Source organism: Rutidosis leptorrhynchoides, chromosome 1 (genome assembly GCF_046630445.1).
Source record: "Rutidosis leptorrhynchoides isolate AG116_Rl617_1_P2 chromosome 1, CSIRO_AGI_Rlap_v1, whole genome shotgun sequence".
Taxonomy (NCBI): Eukaryota; Viridiplantae; Streptophyta; class Magnoliopsida; order Asterales; family Asteraceae; genus Rutidosis; species Rutidosis leptorrhynchoides.
In genome coordinates this window covers 46,186,836-46,206,879 of record NC_092333.1, presented here as the reverse complement: position 1 = coordinate 46,206,879, position 20,044 = coordinate 46,186,836, and the positions used below count along the sequence as shown (strand labels likewise).

Sequence of the window (20,044 nt, the reverse complement as noted above, 5' to 3'; positions counted from 1 at the left end):
TGAATAACTAAATGCAAATAACAACTTGCTGACAAGTGCAAAGAAAAAGTTATCTCGGCATGTTTTGGGCCTTCGTTAAATGTTTTGGGCATTGTATGCTTCAGAAATTGTGTGACCGGTTGGAGTATATCTTAAAAAACAAAAATATACAAAGTAACTTTTCATATCTTAAAATACAACGAACTACAATCAACGTCCCAAATCATCCTGTCACCATTCTTTCGCTTGGAACAGCGAGCAAGGGATTCAACTTGCACATGCTCACCTTAAATTCATCATTCATATCGAGTTCGCTAGGCAACATATCATTCGGTAGCATCCAGTCGAAGCAATGTACCAAGTTCGAAACAACCAACCCGACATTCAACAATCCCAAATTCATCTCAGGGCATCCTCTTCTACCCGTGCCAAATACCATCAGCTTTAAATTTGGTCCCCTGTAATCAATTTCCTTATCAAGAAACCTTTCAGGAACAAACTCTGCCCAATTTTCAGACCAAACTTTTGGGTCACGCCCAAATGCCCAAACATTAAAATAAACATGTGTCTCTTTGGGTACGTCGTAACCATTTATCACTACATCTTGTGTACATACACGAGGCATTAATAACGGAACAATTGGATATAATCGAAACGTTTCCTTGATTACCATATGTAACTTAACTTTTCAAGATCAGTTTCTTCAACAACCCTCTTATCTCCAACGACGTTCTTTATATCGTTTTAAAGCTTCTTCATAACTCTTGGGTGTTTAACAAGATTAGATAACACCCATTCGATAGTGCTTCTTGAAGTGTCGATAGAGGCTGATATCATATCGATTAAAATTGCTTTGATACTTGACCTATAAATTGCGTTTGATGGATTTTTATCGTCTGTTGTATATTTTTCTTTTACAGATAACAAAATGTCCAAAAAGTCCATTTCATCGGCTCTTTGAATCATGTTGGCATTGTATTTTTCTCGCTGGTTTATCAGAGTCTCTAACATTGTGTCAATATTGTGACGATCGCTCCAAATCCATATGGACGAACACGTCATTCATCGATTTCATTGCGAGGTATTTGACCTCTATATGATACGTTTTATAAACATTGCATTCTTTTGAAAAGGCAAACCATATATGAATATTTAAATCAAAGGTTTTCGACATCTGATGATTTCTACATATAGACAATCACCGTAAATAATAGTTTACAACAGTACTTCCGTTGACAATGCAGTCAAAATAAGATACATGGTGATGATTTGGTGAATGCAACGTTTTCTTGAAAAATATGTCATGTAAGACTCCATGCACATAGCTTGTCTATCATATAAGCAAACAGCGGAAAACTTCTAGGAAACCTGAGAATAAACATGCTAACAAGTGTCAACACAAAGGTTGGTGAGTTCATAGTTTTAGTGTTTCGTATAATCTGTATATAAAAGTGAATCACAAGATTTCAGTTGTTTCATCCAGAAACGTTTATCAAAATATTCTACAAGATTGAGTACCCTGGTAACTAAACTTAACGTATATATAATTTATACCCTTTGTATAATCATCTTAATAATACACGCAAACCAACATGTACGCTTCTCAAATAGCATACGTCCGTTAAAAGGCTAGTGCTCTAGCTCGGACGGGGATATCAAGCCCTATGGATCCATATACTACTACTCGCGCCCACCAGTTCTTATAACTGGCAGTTACTAGTTACCAAAGCTAAGGGATTTTCGGTTCAAACTCAGTGTAGAATTTAGTATGTACTTGTATCCATTATGTTTAAAATAAAGTGCATGTATTTTCAGCCCAAAAATATATATTGCAAAATCATTTAAAAAGAGAGCAAATGAAACTCACCTTAGCAGCATATAAAGTCGTTCACCAAAATGTGACCGAAAATCGGATTACCAAATAACCGTAGATCTCAACCTAGAGAACATATGTTGGTCAATAAGTGTCTATCAAGCTAGGTCAGGTCATAGTGTATCACAATCCTAATGCTCGAGATCGACATACAAAAGTTATCCAAAGTCGTTTCAAAAAGTCAATTTTGACAATAGTTTAACAAAACGAGACGTACCTTATATAAGGATTCATTTACTTGGTTGGAAAAAAAAATCCATTTTACCAATCTCGTAAACAAGTTGTTTAAATCTTAATTGCAGATTCAAAAGCAATTTCAATTAACGTCAATCATAATTCATTTGATCATATCTCTTAATCCGTTCATCGAAACTATTCGATATCTAAATGAAAAGTCATTGATTTTTCGCCAGCTTTCCAAAAACATGCATATCATATACCTTTTACCAGTAATATATGTATTTAATTCGTGATTCATCATAAACTGTTTAACGACGAAATTTAGCATACAAGCATGTATAAATATATATACTCGAGCACTAGTCAGGGATACACTATTAATATATAATAGATAAAATATAAATGCTTACGTATCAATATTGTGATTCAATATTGTAGGAAAGTACGTAGACGCAACGGAGATGATAAATACTAGTTTGACTCACGAGCAAAACCCTTGAACAATACCCAAAACCTCCTTAGTAATAACCCATAGTTTCCTTAGCTCTATCCCGCTTGAAAACCCATTTTGAAAGTGACACGCTCATGACATCGTCGTAGTATTTTAAGTGATATAATTAATAATAATAATAATACTACTAATAATAATAATAAAATAAATAATAATAATAATAATAATAATAATAATAATAATAATAATAATAATAATAATAATAATAATAATAATACAGAGAGTGTAATATGTATGTGTGTGAAAAACATTCGCAGAAAACTGGAGAATTTATAGTACATTTGCTGAAACTGAACCCCATGCGATCGCATGGGTTTTATGCCTATTTCTCATGCGATCGCATGGCCCCAAAATTCAGCTCACAATTTTTTTGTTTTCTTGTTTGTCGACATATTATTATATATATATATAATATATATATATAATTTATATAATTAATTATATATTATATTAAATTCATGTGCATAGTTGACTTGTAATTTTCCTTCCGATGACTCGTACGTTGTCACTCGACTTATGTCCCAGTTCCGGTTTCTCGAACGTATTTTCGTACGCTTAGGAAAACTCGCAATTTATGTTTTGTGACTCGTACCTTTGTCAAAATATAGTCTTAAATTATCAATAAACTATATCATTCAAAGTGTATCTTAAACTTTCGAGTTTTTTTGGTCATTTACTTCTATAAATCATTGTCTCGCTATTTGTTAATATATATATAATAACAAATCGTTTTATGACCAAGTTAATATATATTTTCAACATTCATAAACACGTTTTAAATATACGTCGCAAGTTATTCATATAATTAATATTCCAACTTATCATATATATTCAAATAAATATTTAAACCAATAAGTTTAATGTACGGTATCAAACAATTAATACATTGTTACGTTTTCAAGTTATAGTATATATATATATATATATATATATATATATATATATATATATATATATATATATATATATATATATATATATATATGTATGTATCTATATACATATAATTGTTCGCGAATCGTCAAGAACAACCGAAAGGTATTTGAATATATGAAAGTAGTTCAAAAATTTTGAGATTCAGTTTTACAGACTTTGCTTATCGTGTCGAAAATGTTAATCATACAAAGATTAAGTTTAAATTTGGTCAGAAATTTCCGGGTCATCACAGTGCCTACCCGTTAAAGAAATTTCGTCCCGAAATTTGAGTGAGGTCGTCATTGAAAGGACCCGTCCTAATCCATCCAGACGAAGTCCACATCGATTATAAATGATTCGCAATAGTTGGTTACATCGCAAGGTACTTGACCTCTATATGATACATTTTTACAAACATTGCATTCGTTTTTAAAAGACAAACTTCCTTTACATTGAAAATTGACAGGCATGCATGCTACCTTATAATATATTCAAACTATAAACGACTTAATAATATTCTTGATGAACTCAACGACTCGAATGCAACGTCTTTTGAAATATGTCATGATTGACTCCAAGTAATATCTCTAAAACGAGCAAATGCACAGCGGAAGATTTCTTTCATACCTGAGAATATACATGCTTTAAAGTGTCAACCAAAAGGTTGGTGAGTTCATTAGTTTAACATAAATAATCATTTCATAATTTTAATAGACCACAAGATTTCATATTTCTATTTCTCATAAACATACGTCCCATGCATAGAGACAAAAATATCATTCATATGGATTGAACACCTGGTAACCGACATTCACAATATGCATATAAGAATATCCCCATCATTCCGGGATCCTCCTTCGGACATGATATAAATTTCAAAGTACTAAAGCATCCGGTACTTTGGATGGGGCTTGTTGGGCTCGATAGATCTATCTTTAGAGTTCGCGTCAATTAGGGTGTCTGTTCCCTAATTCTTAGATTACCAGACTTAATAAAAAGGGGCATATCCGATTTCGATCATTCAACCATATAATGTAGCTTCAATTACTTGTGTCTATTTCGTAAAACAGTTATAAAAACAGCGCATGTATTCTCAGTCCCAAAAATATATATTGCAAAAGCATTTAAAAAGGGATTAATGAAACTCACCATACTGTATTTTGTAGTAAAAATACATATGACAACATTGAACAAGTATAGGGTTGGCCTCGGATTCACGAACCTATATCAAGTATATATATTAACACATATAATCACATAATTCTTCCTACATAATATTTATATATATATTGAGTGTTGTAGTTATGTACATATATACTTTATTTATATTTATATCTTCAGTTATATTTTATATATAATTATTTGTAAATAATCAATATTCCTATATATATATATATATATATATATATATATATATATATATATATATATATATATATATATATATATATATATATATATATATATATATATATATAGCTGATTTTACATCAAAAATTAGTAATTTGCTATATGAAATATTTATATATAATAATGTTATTATGTTTGTAGTAATAATAATAATACTGTAATAATAATAATACTAATGATAATAATAGTGATAATAAAAATAATGTAAATAAATTTATATATAAAAATCATGTTAATGAAAATAATAATAATGATAGTTATAATAATAATAATAATAATAATAATAATAATAATAATAATAATAATAATAATAATAATAATAATAATAATAATAAAAAACAAATAAAAAAATAAAATAAATAAAAAAAATAAAATAAATAAACTACCTCAAAACAAGCTTTAAAAAATATGATGTCACCAGCAGGGATCGAACCCGTGACCACTCGTTCATCTAGCAACACCTCCACACCACTCCTCCATCTCTGTCTTTCTAATCTATTATACAAACTTAATTTACTTAACCCGTAAACTGTTCAGCCCAATCGAAAAATCAATAGTTCATGGCCCAACAGAGAATGCCCGGCCCAACAGTTCTAATAATTCTTAGCCCAAGGAAAATAATATAGCTTTGGCCCAACCCAATTTCATAAACCCAATAACACTTTTAATTAAATTGGCTCGATGGATTTTGGTGATGTTGTTTCGTCTGGAACAACAGCAACGCATCATCATCATCATCATCATCATCATAATATCAACATCATCATGTATCATGCCATCCTCTCAAACATTGTCATCGTTATTCACCACGTATAACATCATTAATTTTGTATTCATTATCCCATGATCATAATCATGGGTTCCACCCAATTATCATCATCATAAAAAAATGGTACGTCCTTTTTGGTGTGATTATAATGGCCGGCCATTATGATTTAATATTATTCCTCATTTCATGCATCAACAATAAAGTAGAAATTATATCACTGTCTCCTTTTCATTTCGAGTTACATGGGCCTAGTGAGATGGCGACTGGAAAAATAGGTACTAAGTGTGGATATATATGTAATATAGGGGCAGATCGACAAGGATATAGCCAAAAACTATATTAAAGTATAGTCAAAAAGTAATCACCCATCCATCGATCCATATAATATGGTTTGTACATCTTTGATGGTTGCATTTTCGAATGATAACACAAGTTCTGAATACACAAGTGTGGTAACAGAAGACAGAAACAGCTGGCCAGAACTGCAATAGCAATTTAGGTGTCGATGAAGGAGTTGTGGTGATCCGTAGGTTGAACAAAAAGGTAATGGGTTAAAGGTGATCAAAGGTGGTGGGTTTTGGTTCATGATTTTTAGAACAAGAAAGAAGAGAGAAAGCAGGAGGAGAGAGTGCAGATAGAGAGGTGAGAAGGTGATGGTTTATGTTGTAGGGTGGTGATAAAATAAGTAAAAAAAAAGTTTCTTTATATATCTATTTGGTTTTTCTTTCTTCTTCTTTCGAATTGTGTTAACAGAAGATATACAAAGGTTAAGTGGTAATTGTTAGTGATTGTTCTCTGTGGTTTGAGGCTCACGAGCAAAGAAGAAAGAGGAGAGAGAGATAGGTGTGGTGGCTTGTGAATGAAGAAGAAGGTGTTGATCGAGGGTGATCTCCGGTGGTGAGGGTTCGAAAGACAGAAGCAAGAGTAAGAAGGGAAGAAGTGGAAATGGTTGATGATCTTGGTTTAACAGCAAGAAATGGGTTTGGTGGTAATGATTTATTTGATTTTCTGTTTTCTCTCTTCTTGAATTGCTTTAGATATTAAATAGCACGTAATATAGATATTAACACAGTATTGGAATCGTTTGCAATTGTTTTGTATCAAAAGGCAATTGATAATGTAAGGTCAATTGGCTCTCATTAACTACTGGAATTGATTGGATTTAATAAGATTTGAGTATCGACATGAATATTCATCAGGTACCAAAAATACATAAAAATAATTAAAACGGGAAAGGGATTGCTCTCAAGAATTGTTTGTATTCACTGAAAGAATCGATTTTTGTTGACTCAACAGACATGAAGGACAATCAATTAGATGATTAGATGTTGATGGAAAACAGATTCCATACCTTTATCATTTTTATACATAATTAAAACTAATAAATAATAATTGTATTAATAATAATAATAATATAGATATTTATAAATAATAATAATACTGAAATATTAATAATAATAAGATAATAATATTGTTAATAATTATTATCATAAAAATAATACTTAGGAATATGGTATTAATGGTTATCATAATGTTTATAATGATATTATTAATGATAATATTAATAGTAGTAATTATAACACTTTAATTGTATCAAATTTCATAACTATATATAATAATATTAATAATACTGATATTAATATTCTTATTAATATTAATAATAATAACGATGAACTAATAATAATAATAATAATGTTAATATAACAATTATATTTTTAACTTATAACCCCATTTAATATATTAATACTACAATTTATTGATTATGTAATATATTGTGTGATATTATTCAATGAGTATTTAATATTTATAACTTTTATATATATTACAATATACCTATAATAATAATAGAAGTCATACATTTTTAAATATAGATTCATTTTAATTACAACTCAATTACTCTGTATATTATTTTATATTTTTATATTTACTTATTTTTATTTTTATATACACACACACACACACACACACATATATATATATATACATTTTTATTTACAAACAACGGTTCGTGAATCGTCGGGAATAGTCAAAGGATAATTGATTATATGAAACAGTTCAAAATTTTTGAGACTCGACTTAACAGACTTTGGTTATCGTGTCAGAATCAAATAAGATTCAGGTTTAAATTTGGTCGAAAATTCCCGGGTCATCACAGTCATGACTAACAATAAAAATGTTTTCATGACGTATATGTGTTGATAAATAGAGTTTTATCACCGTTGAATAATATGGATAAAACAATCCGATTATTCGAAGTGTATGAGAGAAGTTATTGTAAAAGAGTGAAATGAAGAATAGAGATTCGTCTTAACTCTTGACGTATTAACGATTGATTTCCGTAATTTAAGGAATAGAAAATCTTCATAATCTAAATAAGATTTGATTCTTCGGAATTTAAGGAAATTAAGATTTTCTTTTGATTAAATGCGTAATTTGCCTCGATTGTTATGTTTGATATTTCGCTATAAATTGACCTCTTCCGTTTCATTATTTTCATCACTCTTACATCTTCTTCCTCATTTCCTATTTTCAAAAGATTGTGAAAAATGCTTCATCCAGTTCTGATTCTTGATATACTCCTAACTTTCATATCTGTCATTCTTCTTTTTCATTTACCACCGGAGGAATCTGCTTACTTCTACTTTACCCTTGGGGTTATAGTGCTTTTAATTCTCCCTCGTCTTTATGTTGAGATAAACATTGATATACACGGTTTGTAATTTATGTGTTGTTATCGGGCTTTATATTCTCCCTTATATTTCAAAGTTCCTGCTTCTGTCTTCTATAATTATTGTCATCCCCAGTTAATGATTTCTTTTATTTGCTGCGATTTATACCCCAATTTCTATTTCGGAGTTTTGTCCCTTCGTTTCTTCTTCTTGTGACTAAGCATTGCTTGTAATGGTCCAGAATTCGTAGGTATGGATTTTGAAATGAACATAGTTAATGTTCTAAGAAGGGAAATTGTAATGGCACGATTTTGATTTGTCAAATTACCAGAATATCCGGAAAAGACCGAATCATCAAGAAAATATTTTCTTGATATTCTTAGAGATTAACTAGAATACAAGAGTCGTATGACATAGCACATGATGACGTTATGATCTGTGAATCATCACGTTCCATTTAGAAACTCAGCATGACTTACTGTAATATAATCACGTTGATCAAGTGTCATTATATTATACTAATTCATGCTTCAGTTCCCAACACTACTTCAAAACATTCATATTTTAAACTTGAAGGTTTCAGAATTTAGAAACTAAAATAGTTTCTTTTATGATGTAACACGGATAACGTGAAGAGATAAATAATTTCGGATGATAATAGTTATGAAGATATCTTCAGAAATATCGAAGATATTTATAATGAAAGATATGATAATATCTTAGAATTTCTAATATTAACGGATGGTGAAGAAGATTTGTCTGTGAAGGTTTAGAGTTAGGAGCAAGGTATTCGTTAATGACTTCAGCAGATACTGAATCATTTGTATTCTTTGAAGGCAGGTTTAGTCTTTGTGATTTGTCCACAGCCTCCTTCATAGTTTGCTCAATTCGTTTTCCAGTACCAAATTTTCTCTTTTTTTGTGCTTTTCCAACACACTACTCTTTATCATCAAACTTTCGACTATTAAAGTCGTTTACAGTTTTTGCTGCTTTATCAGCATTTTTCCAAAATTCGGAGAACTAGTTTCGCAGTTTGGGGTGTTTTTCAAAAACTTCACATTTGAAGTTAGTAAGTCTATGTCACGACCCGGAAAATTTCGACTAATTTTAAACGAAACTCTTGATACGATTTAATATTCTTGACACGATAAGAGAAATCTGTTAGGTTGAGTCTCAAAAATTTTGAACTGATTCATATATTCATTTAGTCTTTGACTGTTCCCGACGATTCACGAATAGATACATATATATTGGAATATAAATATAAATATATATAGTTATAATAATTATTATAAAATTATTAAAATGTAATAACTATAAATCAATTAAATTATGAAATATGTGCACATCATTATCAAATTATTATTCTTCTGTTTGTAAAAGTATTTGAATCGAATCTCAAAACTATAAGACAAGTGATAAACTACAAAATTCTATTGGAAGTTGATTTCAACTTTTACTTTATTTCTGTTCATGATTGCCATCATCTTTATACTGTTGTTATGCTCGATCAACTTACTGCACAAACCACAAACTATTATCTTATATATCTATCTATATATATATACACATACACTACATGACTTAAAACACCATAACACCATTTATTTTCTCTTCTCATTTAAGAACTACTATCAAAACCTCGTGCAATCTCACCATTTTATGCTTTGTATTCTCTGGTTCGTTTATGATCATGAAACCAACGCTAATCACCATCATCTCACTAGAAATTAATTCATCTTCTTTATATATATGTACAACACATACAGACACTAACAAACCCAAAACCAAACCTCTCTTGTGCCATCGAAACCGTTTAAAACACACCCACCTCTACGATTCATGGCCACCCAAATCACAACCACTAGTACGGTCCACCCTTCACCACTTCAACCGAGGACAAACACCACCACCGTATGTCACAAACCCTCGATTTCCATCACCACCGATCACCACAACAACGAACCCATTTGAACCATTGTTGCTGTGTTTATTTTTGGATTTGAACCACAACCACAACCACCCGTTACTTTCTGCTATCTCGGTAGTCCACACCCACCACCATCGTAAACAATCATCTCTCTCCCTCTCTACTTTTCTTTTTCTTTCCTTGTTGAAGACATGAAACCCATCTCATCACCTCAAAATATCCACAACCATCGTGAACCACCATTCTCCTCAACCACAACCGCCATCAATCACCCCCATGACTAACCCATCGTTCCTGCTAATGCTACTGTTTGCTTCCTGTTTTTTTTACAGCCGTAAAACCTCCATGAAACCCCACTTCTCTCTCCTATATCTCTCTTCCTCTCTACTTGTAAACCCTCGCCACCTCACCATGATGAACCATCTTAATCCATCACTTGCAAACCGATACCACCACCTTCAAACTAATCGCCACCGGGAAAATTACCTTCAAACACCTATCACTTCCATTTAATCACCACTTCACCATCATCAAACCTTGAACAAAACCACTGCCTTCTTCCATATTTTTCTTTCTTTCGAGTACAGCAGCTATTGCTGTAAATGTTTTTGTTTCTTTAAAATAAAGACTTAATGAATAATTGATGGATTAAGAAAGATGTGAAAATGATAACAAGATAAGGTGATGGGACAATTAATATCTTATTTACTCTGTGTATCGGTGGACTAATTCAATCATCACCATGACACCATCGCATATATATTACTTTATGTATCCACTTGCTGATTAAAGAATTTGTGGACCAAGGGATTGTCCCTTCTAGCTCATGAGCTAAATTAGGAAGTAGAAATTCATTATGGGCCGAGAATTGTAGGGAAGCCGGTCTTTTGGATGTAGAATAATCAAATAGATGGGTCATTTTAATGGATTGATGTTGGGTTGAAATAAAAAGCTGTTGGGCCAGACATCTATTTATGTGTTGGTCGACTTTTATGTTAAAAACAATCAAGATGTTTACGAAGATATACAAAACGATATAAATATAGACGATGAATATGGGGTTGTTGAGAATGATGTATGATTATAGTTATTAGGATTATAATGATGAAGATGTTAAATGGTTTTATTAAACAGACGGTTAGACGGGTTAAATATATTTAAGGTAATAATAATAATAGCAAAACAATAAGCAGATCGATGATTAAGGATGTTATCGGGTTAGCGGGACGTCGCGGGTTTAAACCCAGACTTGGGCATTATTTTAAGAATTACTTCGTTAAGGTTCATGAATCGAGGCCAACCTTATACTTGATCAATGATGTTATATGTATTTTTACTACAAAATACATTAGGTGAGTATATAGTCCCTTTTAAACTCTAAATATTTTTGGGCTGAGAATACATGCGCTGTTTTTTTTTATAAATGATTTACGTTATGGACACAAGTGATCAAAAATAAAATCTACGTTGAGTTGTACCATGGCATATTTCTTTATACTTGGTAGCTAATATTTACGTGAGGAGCGTAAACGCGAATCCTGTTGATAGATCTATCGGGCCTGACAACCCCAACCGGGCTGGACGACCAGTTTTCAACGGTTGCACAGTACTTCGTTTCTGTATACTACACTTGGTACGGTGTAGCGATTATTTAAGAATATGTTGCGATGATTTAAATGTTAAGTATGGTTACCAAGTGCTCAACTACTTTTACATATACTTGCGAGTGTATTATGTTTAAATATATGAAATCTTGTGGTCCATAGTTATAACGCTGCTAGCATCAAACCTATATCTCACCAACTTTATGTTGACGTTTTAATGCATGTTTATTCTCAGGTATGAATTAAGTCTTCCGCTGTGCATTAGCTCATACTAAAGACATTACTTGGTGTCGATCATCGCAATGGAACCAAATGTTGAAGACTTTGTCCAGGTGGATAAGGACGGGTCTTTACAGGTGGTATCAGAGCGTTGGTCCTAGTGAACCAGGTCTTACATTATTGTGTCTAACTGATAAGATGTTAGGATACATTAGTGAGTCTGGACTTCGACCATGTTTGCATATCAAAAGTTTTGCTTATCATATCTAGTCAGAAATCATCTGTTTATTATCCTTAGAAAATTTCCTGTTTATCATTCTTAAGTCTAGACACGTCTTACGGCATTTAGTGCATCGATAGTGTATAGACAAAATTCATATCTTAGCGTATCTGATAATTCATATCTTAGCATATCTGTAGACTTGCCTGACATATGCTGTAGGTTCCTTTGTAGTCTACGAAATCTTTAGTATTATATATATAGATATTCTATATAGCTAGAATATCATTCGATATCCGAAAATCATTTCACATCGAAGCTCCCTTCCATCCACCGAATTTCCCTCTTAGCGATGAACCTGAAGCACTTACCGGCGAACCTGTTCGAGAAACCATTTTCTCTTTCATCTCTAGAGTATCTCGTCACGATTATATACAATCCCATATCTCAAATCTTATTCATCCGCTCGCTCCAACCGCCAATCATCCCGGTATACTAGCAGAAGTTAACGAACTACGCGCTCGTGTGACGGCTTTAGAGAACATGGTGCGAAGGTTACAAACACCAGCAGCAGCACCAGCAGCACAATCAGCATCATCATCATCAACGCCGACAGTACCCTTATCACCCTCAACCACAACTGCGTCGTAAACCTCAATATCGCAAACTGTATCTCGGATATCAACATCACACGTCTCAATATCACCATCTGTACTTCGAGTATGATCTTCGTTCTACATATCGTTCTACATCGAATATCTTCGCTTTACATATCGTTCCACCTCATTTATCTTCGTTCGACATGAAGATTATGTAATCTCTAATATTTTAGAGATCATGTAATCTAGTAATAACGATAAATCAAATGAGTTTAAAATCCTATTGACTCATTAAATTCATAATTACATCCGAAGAAAATATATATGCAAGTATATTTTTCATAAAGATTGTAATTAAAAATTCTTTTGTACAAACTATTAATGATGAAAATATTTTAATGGGTAGGTAGTACCCGAGGAATATTTAGATTTCACATTAATAAGTTACATTCTTCGAATCTGATTCAACGGTCATTTACTATCCTACCTACAACCACCGATATACGAATCCATTCACCACCAAATAACCATTTCCATTCAAATTTCATAATTGGATTTTGACCTATCAGAATCCAACAAGTGGCATAATGAAGAAAACATTGGATATGATAAAAATTTGTTAGAAACAAACGCGCTAATTAATTGAAATATTGTTAAGATTCCACGCTAACTGTTCCTAGCTAACTGTTCCCAGCTAACTGTTAATTCCGTATTACATTTTATTTATTGTAATTTACATTCTCGCGATTTTATTTATCGTCATTTAATTTCTGTTATTTACTTTTATGCACTTTATTTTACGCACTTTAAATAACGGGACACGTATACAATGTTTCGACCTATCATATCGACCCATCTATATATATATTTTGGAACAACCATAGACACTCTATATGTGAATGTTGGAGTTGGCTATACAGGGTTGAGGTTGATTCCAAAATATATATATGGTTTGAGTTGTGATCAATACTGAGACCGGTGCACGGGTCACGATACGTATTATTTAATTCGAATAATATATATTAAATTATATATGAATTTATTGGACCATTGGACAATCGGACTATTGGACTGCTAACTTTAGACGATTAAAATGAATTAAAATATTGATTATAACATATGAAACTAAACAATTCTTCAAGTTTGCCACTTGATTTCATCTTAAACCTCATTCGTATCTTGATGATTACAATCCGCGTTCAAACCTATCATGATTCTTAAAAACACCTCGATCGAGAAGTTGAACCAGCCGCACCTCATCGACGGAAGAAAGATTTATGCATACAGTTATGCACCTGAAAAACTTTCGAAACCAAAGTTATAGTTAAAACGTATCCGCGTCGAATTCCTTATCATTCATTAGCAAAAACAACCTTACAATTCCTTTTCAAGAAGCTGATTTTGTCACAGCTCCACTTCGACTTCCCAGTAAGATTACTCTTATTATAACTTCGATATAAATACCTTGTCCTTTCGCCATCGTTACCGGAGAACTTTTTATCCCACGACATCATCAGCAGATATACCAACAGCTCGTTATCTCTTCGACAAAATCCGCAATTAGTATTTTGAAATTCTCAACATCTTCAGTTATACCTACAACGTCTATCCCTAAGAATTTCATACTCCAAATGTGAAGCTCTGACAAACATCTTGAACTACAGATAACTCTTGAAATGCTGATGAAGCAGCAAAAACTATAAACGACTTTAACAGTCAAAAGTTTGACGATAAAGTACAGTATGTTGGTAAAGCTCAGAAAAAGAGAAGGTTGGGAACTGGAAAACGAATTGAGCAAAGTATGAAGGAGGCTGTGGACAAATCACAAAGAATAAGTTTGACTTCAAAGAATCCAAACGATTCAGTGCCTGCTGAAACCATTAGTAAGAACCCTACTCATTATTTTAAACCTTTCCAGATGATATTCTTCATCATCATCTTATCTTAGATATTATAAGATATCTTCATATCTTCCGTTATACATATTCTCCATACTTCTGGAGATATTTTCACAACTACTCTTATCCGGGATCAATTATCACTCCGTAACATCTGCGTTACAACATAAAAGAAACTGTGTTAGTTTCTAAGTTCTAAAACCTTCAAGCTTAAAATAGGAATGTTCTTAAGCAGTGTTGGGAACTGATGCATGAATTAGTATAATATAACGAAACTTGATCAACTTCATTATATTACAGTAAGTCATGTTGAGTTTCTAATGGAATGTGATGATTCACAGTACCATCATCATGTGCCATGTTACACGGCTCTTACATTCTATCCAATCTCCAAACATATTAGGAACATATCATCTTGATAGTTCTATTTTTCCAGAATATTCTGGTAATTTGACAATTCGAAACCATTCCCTTATCATTTCTTTCTAAAAACATTAGCAATGTTCATTCCAAATTTCATACCTACGAATTCCGAACCATTGCTCGTTTGACTCGAGGACGGGAAGAAGAAACGAAGGGATAGAGCCCCGCAATAGAAATTGGGGTAAAAGTCACAGCAAATAAGAGGAGATATTAACTGTGAATGACAATGATTATAGAAGACAGAAGCAGGAGCATCGAAGTATAAAGGAAGATATAAAACCCAACAATCACCCAGAATTTACAAATCGTGTATATCGATACAGATAGCAATATAAAGACACGGGAGAATTAGAAACACTATAAACACAAGAGTATAGTAGAAGTAAATGGATTCTTCTGGTGGTAGATGAAAAAGAAGAATGACAGATGTGAAAATTAAGAATATATCAAGGATCAGAATGGGATGAAGCATATTGACAAATGTCTTAAAATAGGAATTAAGGAGAAAGAGTAGAAGATGTGAGTTGAGGAAAACAAGAAAACGAAGGGGTGAATTTATAGAAAAACATCCGACAGAGAAATCGAAACAGATTGCCACATTAAATCAAAGAAGATCCTGATCACCGAAGAACCAAATCTTATTACGTAAGATTTTCCCTAAATCCCTTAAAATCCGGAAATCAATCCTAATCACGTCATCGGTTAAAACAATTCCATATTTACTCATTTCACTCTTTTGTGATAGCTTCACTCGTGCGCTTCACATGATTGAATCGTTTTATCTATATCTCTCGATACTGATAAAACTCCATTATGACCTCATATTCATCATGAAACCATCCTCATTACAATCTATAATGATCTCTATCAAATTTCGAGGACGAAATTTATTTAACGGGTAGGTACTGTCACGACCCGGAAAATTTCGACTAATTTTAAACGAAACTCTCGATACGATTTAATATTCTTGACACGATAAGAGAAATCTGTTAGGTTGAGTCTCAAAAATTTTGAACTGATTCATATATTCATTTAGTCTTTGACTGTTCCCGACGATTCACGAATAGATACATATATATTGGAATATAAATATAAATATATATAGTTATAATAATTATTATAAAATTATTAAAATGTAATAACTATAAATCAATTATATTATGAAATATGTGCACATCATTATCAAATTATTATTCTTCTGTTTGTAAAAGTATTTGAATCGAATCTCAAAACTATAAGACAAGTGATAAACTACAAAATTCTATTGGAAGTTGATTTCAACTTTTACTTTATTTCTGTTCATGATTGCCATCATCTTTATACTGTTGTTATGCTCGATCAACTTACTGCACAAACCACAAACTATTATCTTATATATCTATCTATATATATATACACATACACTACATGACTTAAAACACCATAACACCATTTATTTTCTCTTCTCATTTAAGAACTACTATCAAAACCTCGTGCAATCTCACCATTTTATGCTTTGTATTCTCTGGTTCGTTTATGATCATGAAACCAACGCTAATCACCATCATCTCACTAGAAATTAATTCATCTTCTTTATATATATGTACAACACATACAGACACTAACAAACCCAAAACCAAACCTCTCTTGTGCCATCGAAACCGTTTAAAACACACCCACCTCTACGATTCATGGCCACCCAAATCACAACCACTAGTACGGTCCACCCTTCACCACTTCAACCGAGGACAAACACCACCACCGTATGTCACAAACCCTCGATTTCCATCACCACCGATCACCACAACAACGAACCCATTTGAACCATTGTTGCTGTGTTTATTTTTGGATTTGAACCACAACCACAACCACCCGTTACTTTCTGCTATCTCGGTAGTCCACACCCACCACCATCGTAAACAATCATCTCTCTCCCTCTCTACTTTTCTTTTTCTTTCCTTGTTGAAGACATGAAACCCATCTCATCACCTCAAAATATCCACAACCATCGTGAACCACCATTCTCCCCAACCACAACCGCCATCAATCACCCCCATGACTAACCCATCGTTCCTGCTACTGCTACTGTTTCCTTCCTGTTTTTTTTTTACAGCCGTAAAACCTCCATGAAACCCCACTTCTCTCTCCTATATCTCTCTTCCTCTCTACTTGTAAACCCTCGCCACCTCACCATGATGAACCATCTTAATCCATCACTTGCAAACCGATACCACCACCTTCAAACTAATCGCCACCGGGAAAATTACCTTCAAACACCCATCACTTCCATTTAATCACCACTTCAGCATCATCAAACCTTGAACAAAACCGCTGCCTTCTTCCATATTTTTCTTTCTTTCGAGTACAGCAGCTATTGCTGTAAATGTTTTTGTTTCTTTAAAATAAAGACTTAATGAATAATTGATGGATTAAGAAAGATGTGAAAATGATAACAAGATAAGGTGATGGGACAATTAATATCTTATTTACTCTGTGTATCGGTGGACTAATTCAATCATCACCATGACACCATCGCATATATATTACTTTATGTATCCACTTGCTGATTAAAGAATTTGTGGACCAAGGGATTGTCCCTTCTAGCTCACGAGCTAAATTAGGAAGTAGAAATTCATTATGGGCCGAGAATTGTAGGGAAGCCGGTCTTTTGGATGTAGAATAATCAAATAGATGGGTCATTTTAATGGATTGATGTTGGGTTGAAATAAAAAGCTGTTGGGCCAGACATCTATTTATGTGTTGGTCGACTTTTATGTTAAAAACAATCAAGATGTTTACGAAGATATACAAAACGATATAAATATAGATGATGAATATGGGGTTGTTGAGAATGATGTATGATTATAGTTATTAGGATTATAATGATGAAGATGTTAAATGGTTTTATTAAACAGACGGTTAGACGGGTTAAATATATTTAAGGTAATAATAATAATAGCAAAACAATAAGCAGATCGATGATTAAGGATGTTATCGGGTTAGCGGGACGTCGCGGGTTTAAACCCAGACTTGGGCATTATTTTAAGAATTACTTCGTTAAGGTTCATGAATCGAGGCCAACCTTATACTTGATCAATGATGTTATATGTATTTTTACTACAAAATACATTAGGTGAGTATATAGTCCCTTTTAAACTCTAAATATTTTTGGGCTGAGAATACATGCGCTGTTTTTTTTTTTATAAATGATTTACGTTATGGACACAAGTGATCAAAAATAAAATCTACGTTGAGTTGTACCATGGCATATTTTGGTCATTTACTTCTATAAATCATTGTCTCGCTATTTGTTAATATATATAAAATAACAAATCGTTTTATGACCAAGTTAATATATATTTTCAACATTCATAAACACGTTTTAAATATACGTCGCAAGTTATTCATATAATTAATATTCCAACTTATCATATATATTCAAATAAATATTTAAACCAATAAGTTTAATATACGGTATCAAACAATTAATACATTGTTACGTTTTCAAGTTATAGTATATATATATGTATCTATATACATATAATTGTTCGCGAATCGTCAAGAACAACCGAAAGGTATTTGAATATATGAAAGTAGTTCAAAAATTTTGAGATTCAGTTTTACAGACTTTGCTTATCGTGTCGAAAATGTTAATCATACAAAGATTAAGTTTAAATTTGGTCAGAAATTTCCGGGTCATCACAGATACTCTTACTTAAAGCTTTGAATTGTGGAACCAGCCCCTACAAATGCGGACCAATGGAGAAAGATATACATCATCATATTTTTTGTTAATATTGAACGTAATAAATTATTTGTTCAAGCTAATAATTAGACTCGTACTCGATAATTGTTTAGTTATTTGTAGATTGTATATGAGCCAAGGTAGTAAGCTACACGAGCTCAGTCCGGCAAAAGCTCAATTCGAGCCAAGCTTAAAAAAGATCAAGCCCCGAGCTTGAACATATTTTTAAAATCATTTAATAAACGGTCTCGGAGGTCTTATACCGCGTTCGAACAAGCTAGAGAGCATAAACGACTTATATTATATAATAATATATCAGAGTATAATTTTTTGTTGTGAAGTTGTGTCAAACCAAAATACACAACAAACATTAGCTCTCTCCAAAAAGGAGGTAATCCTGCACCATTAACTATCATGTTATGACATAACTCCGTCAACTAAAATAGATATTATATATATATATATATATATATATATATATATATATATATATATATATATATATATATATATATATATATATATATATATAGTAGAGGGATTAAATGAGAACTATTTTGGTGTGAGAACTCTGAAAACTCAAAAATACACTGAAATTCGAGCAAAAAAGGGAAATTCTAGAAAAATGGGACACGGCCGAACAAAAAAAGGGGAATTCGAGCAAAAAATGGGGTAGTCGAACAAAAAATGGAAAATTTGAACAAAAAAAATACACGGCCGAACAAAAAAAAGAAATTCGAACAAAAATTGTTGAATTCGAACAAAAATGTGTTCTACATTTTTGTATTCGAACAAAAAAATGTAGAACATACGGGTAGTCGAACAAAATATTTGATATTCGAACAAAAATGTATTCTACATTTTTGTTTTCAAAAAAAAAAAAAATTTTTTTGCTCGACTATTATTTTTTGTTCGTCCGTATTTTTTGAATTTTGCTCAAATTTCCTTTTTTTTGTTCGTCCGTGCCCTTTTTTGCTCGAATTTTAGTGTATTTTGAGTGTTTTTGGAGTTCCTAGAGTTCTCACACTAAAAAGCTCTCACTGGATCCTCTCCATATATATATATATATATATATATATATATATATATATATATATATATATATATATATATATATATGA

The 20,044-nt window shown here is 32.1% G+C and overlaps 1 pseudogene; it reads right to left on the bottom strand.

The window, feature by feature from the left end:
* Window positions 1-202: 202 nt before the first annotated feature.
* The window catches only part of LOC139864676 (cytochrome P450 CYP736A12-like), a 31,123-nt pseudogene continuing 11,281 nt past the window's right edge, over window positions 203-20,044 (bottom strand).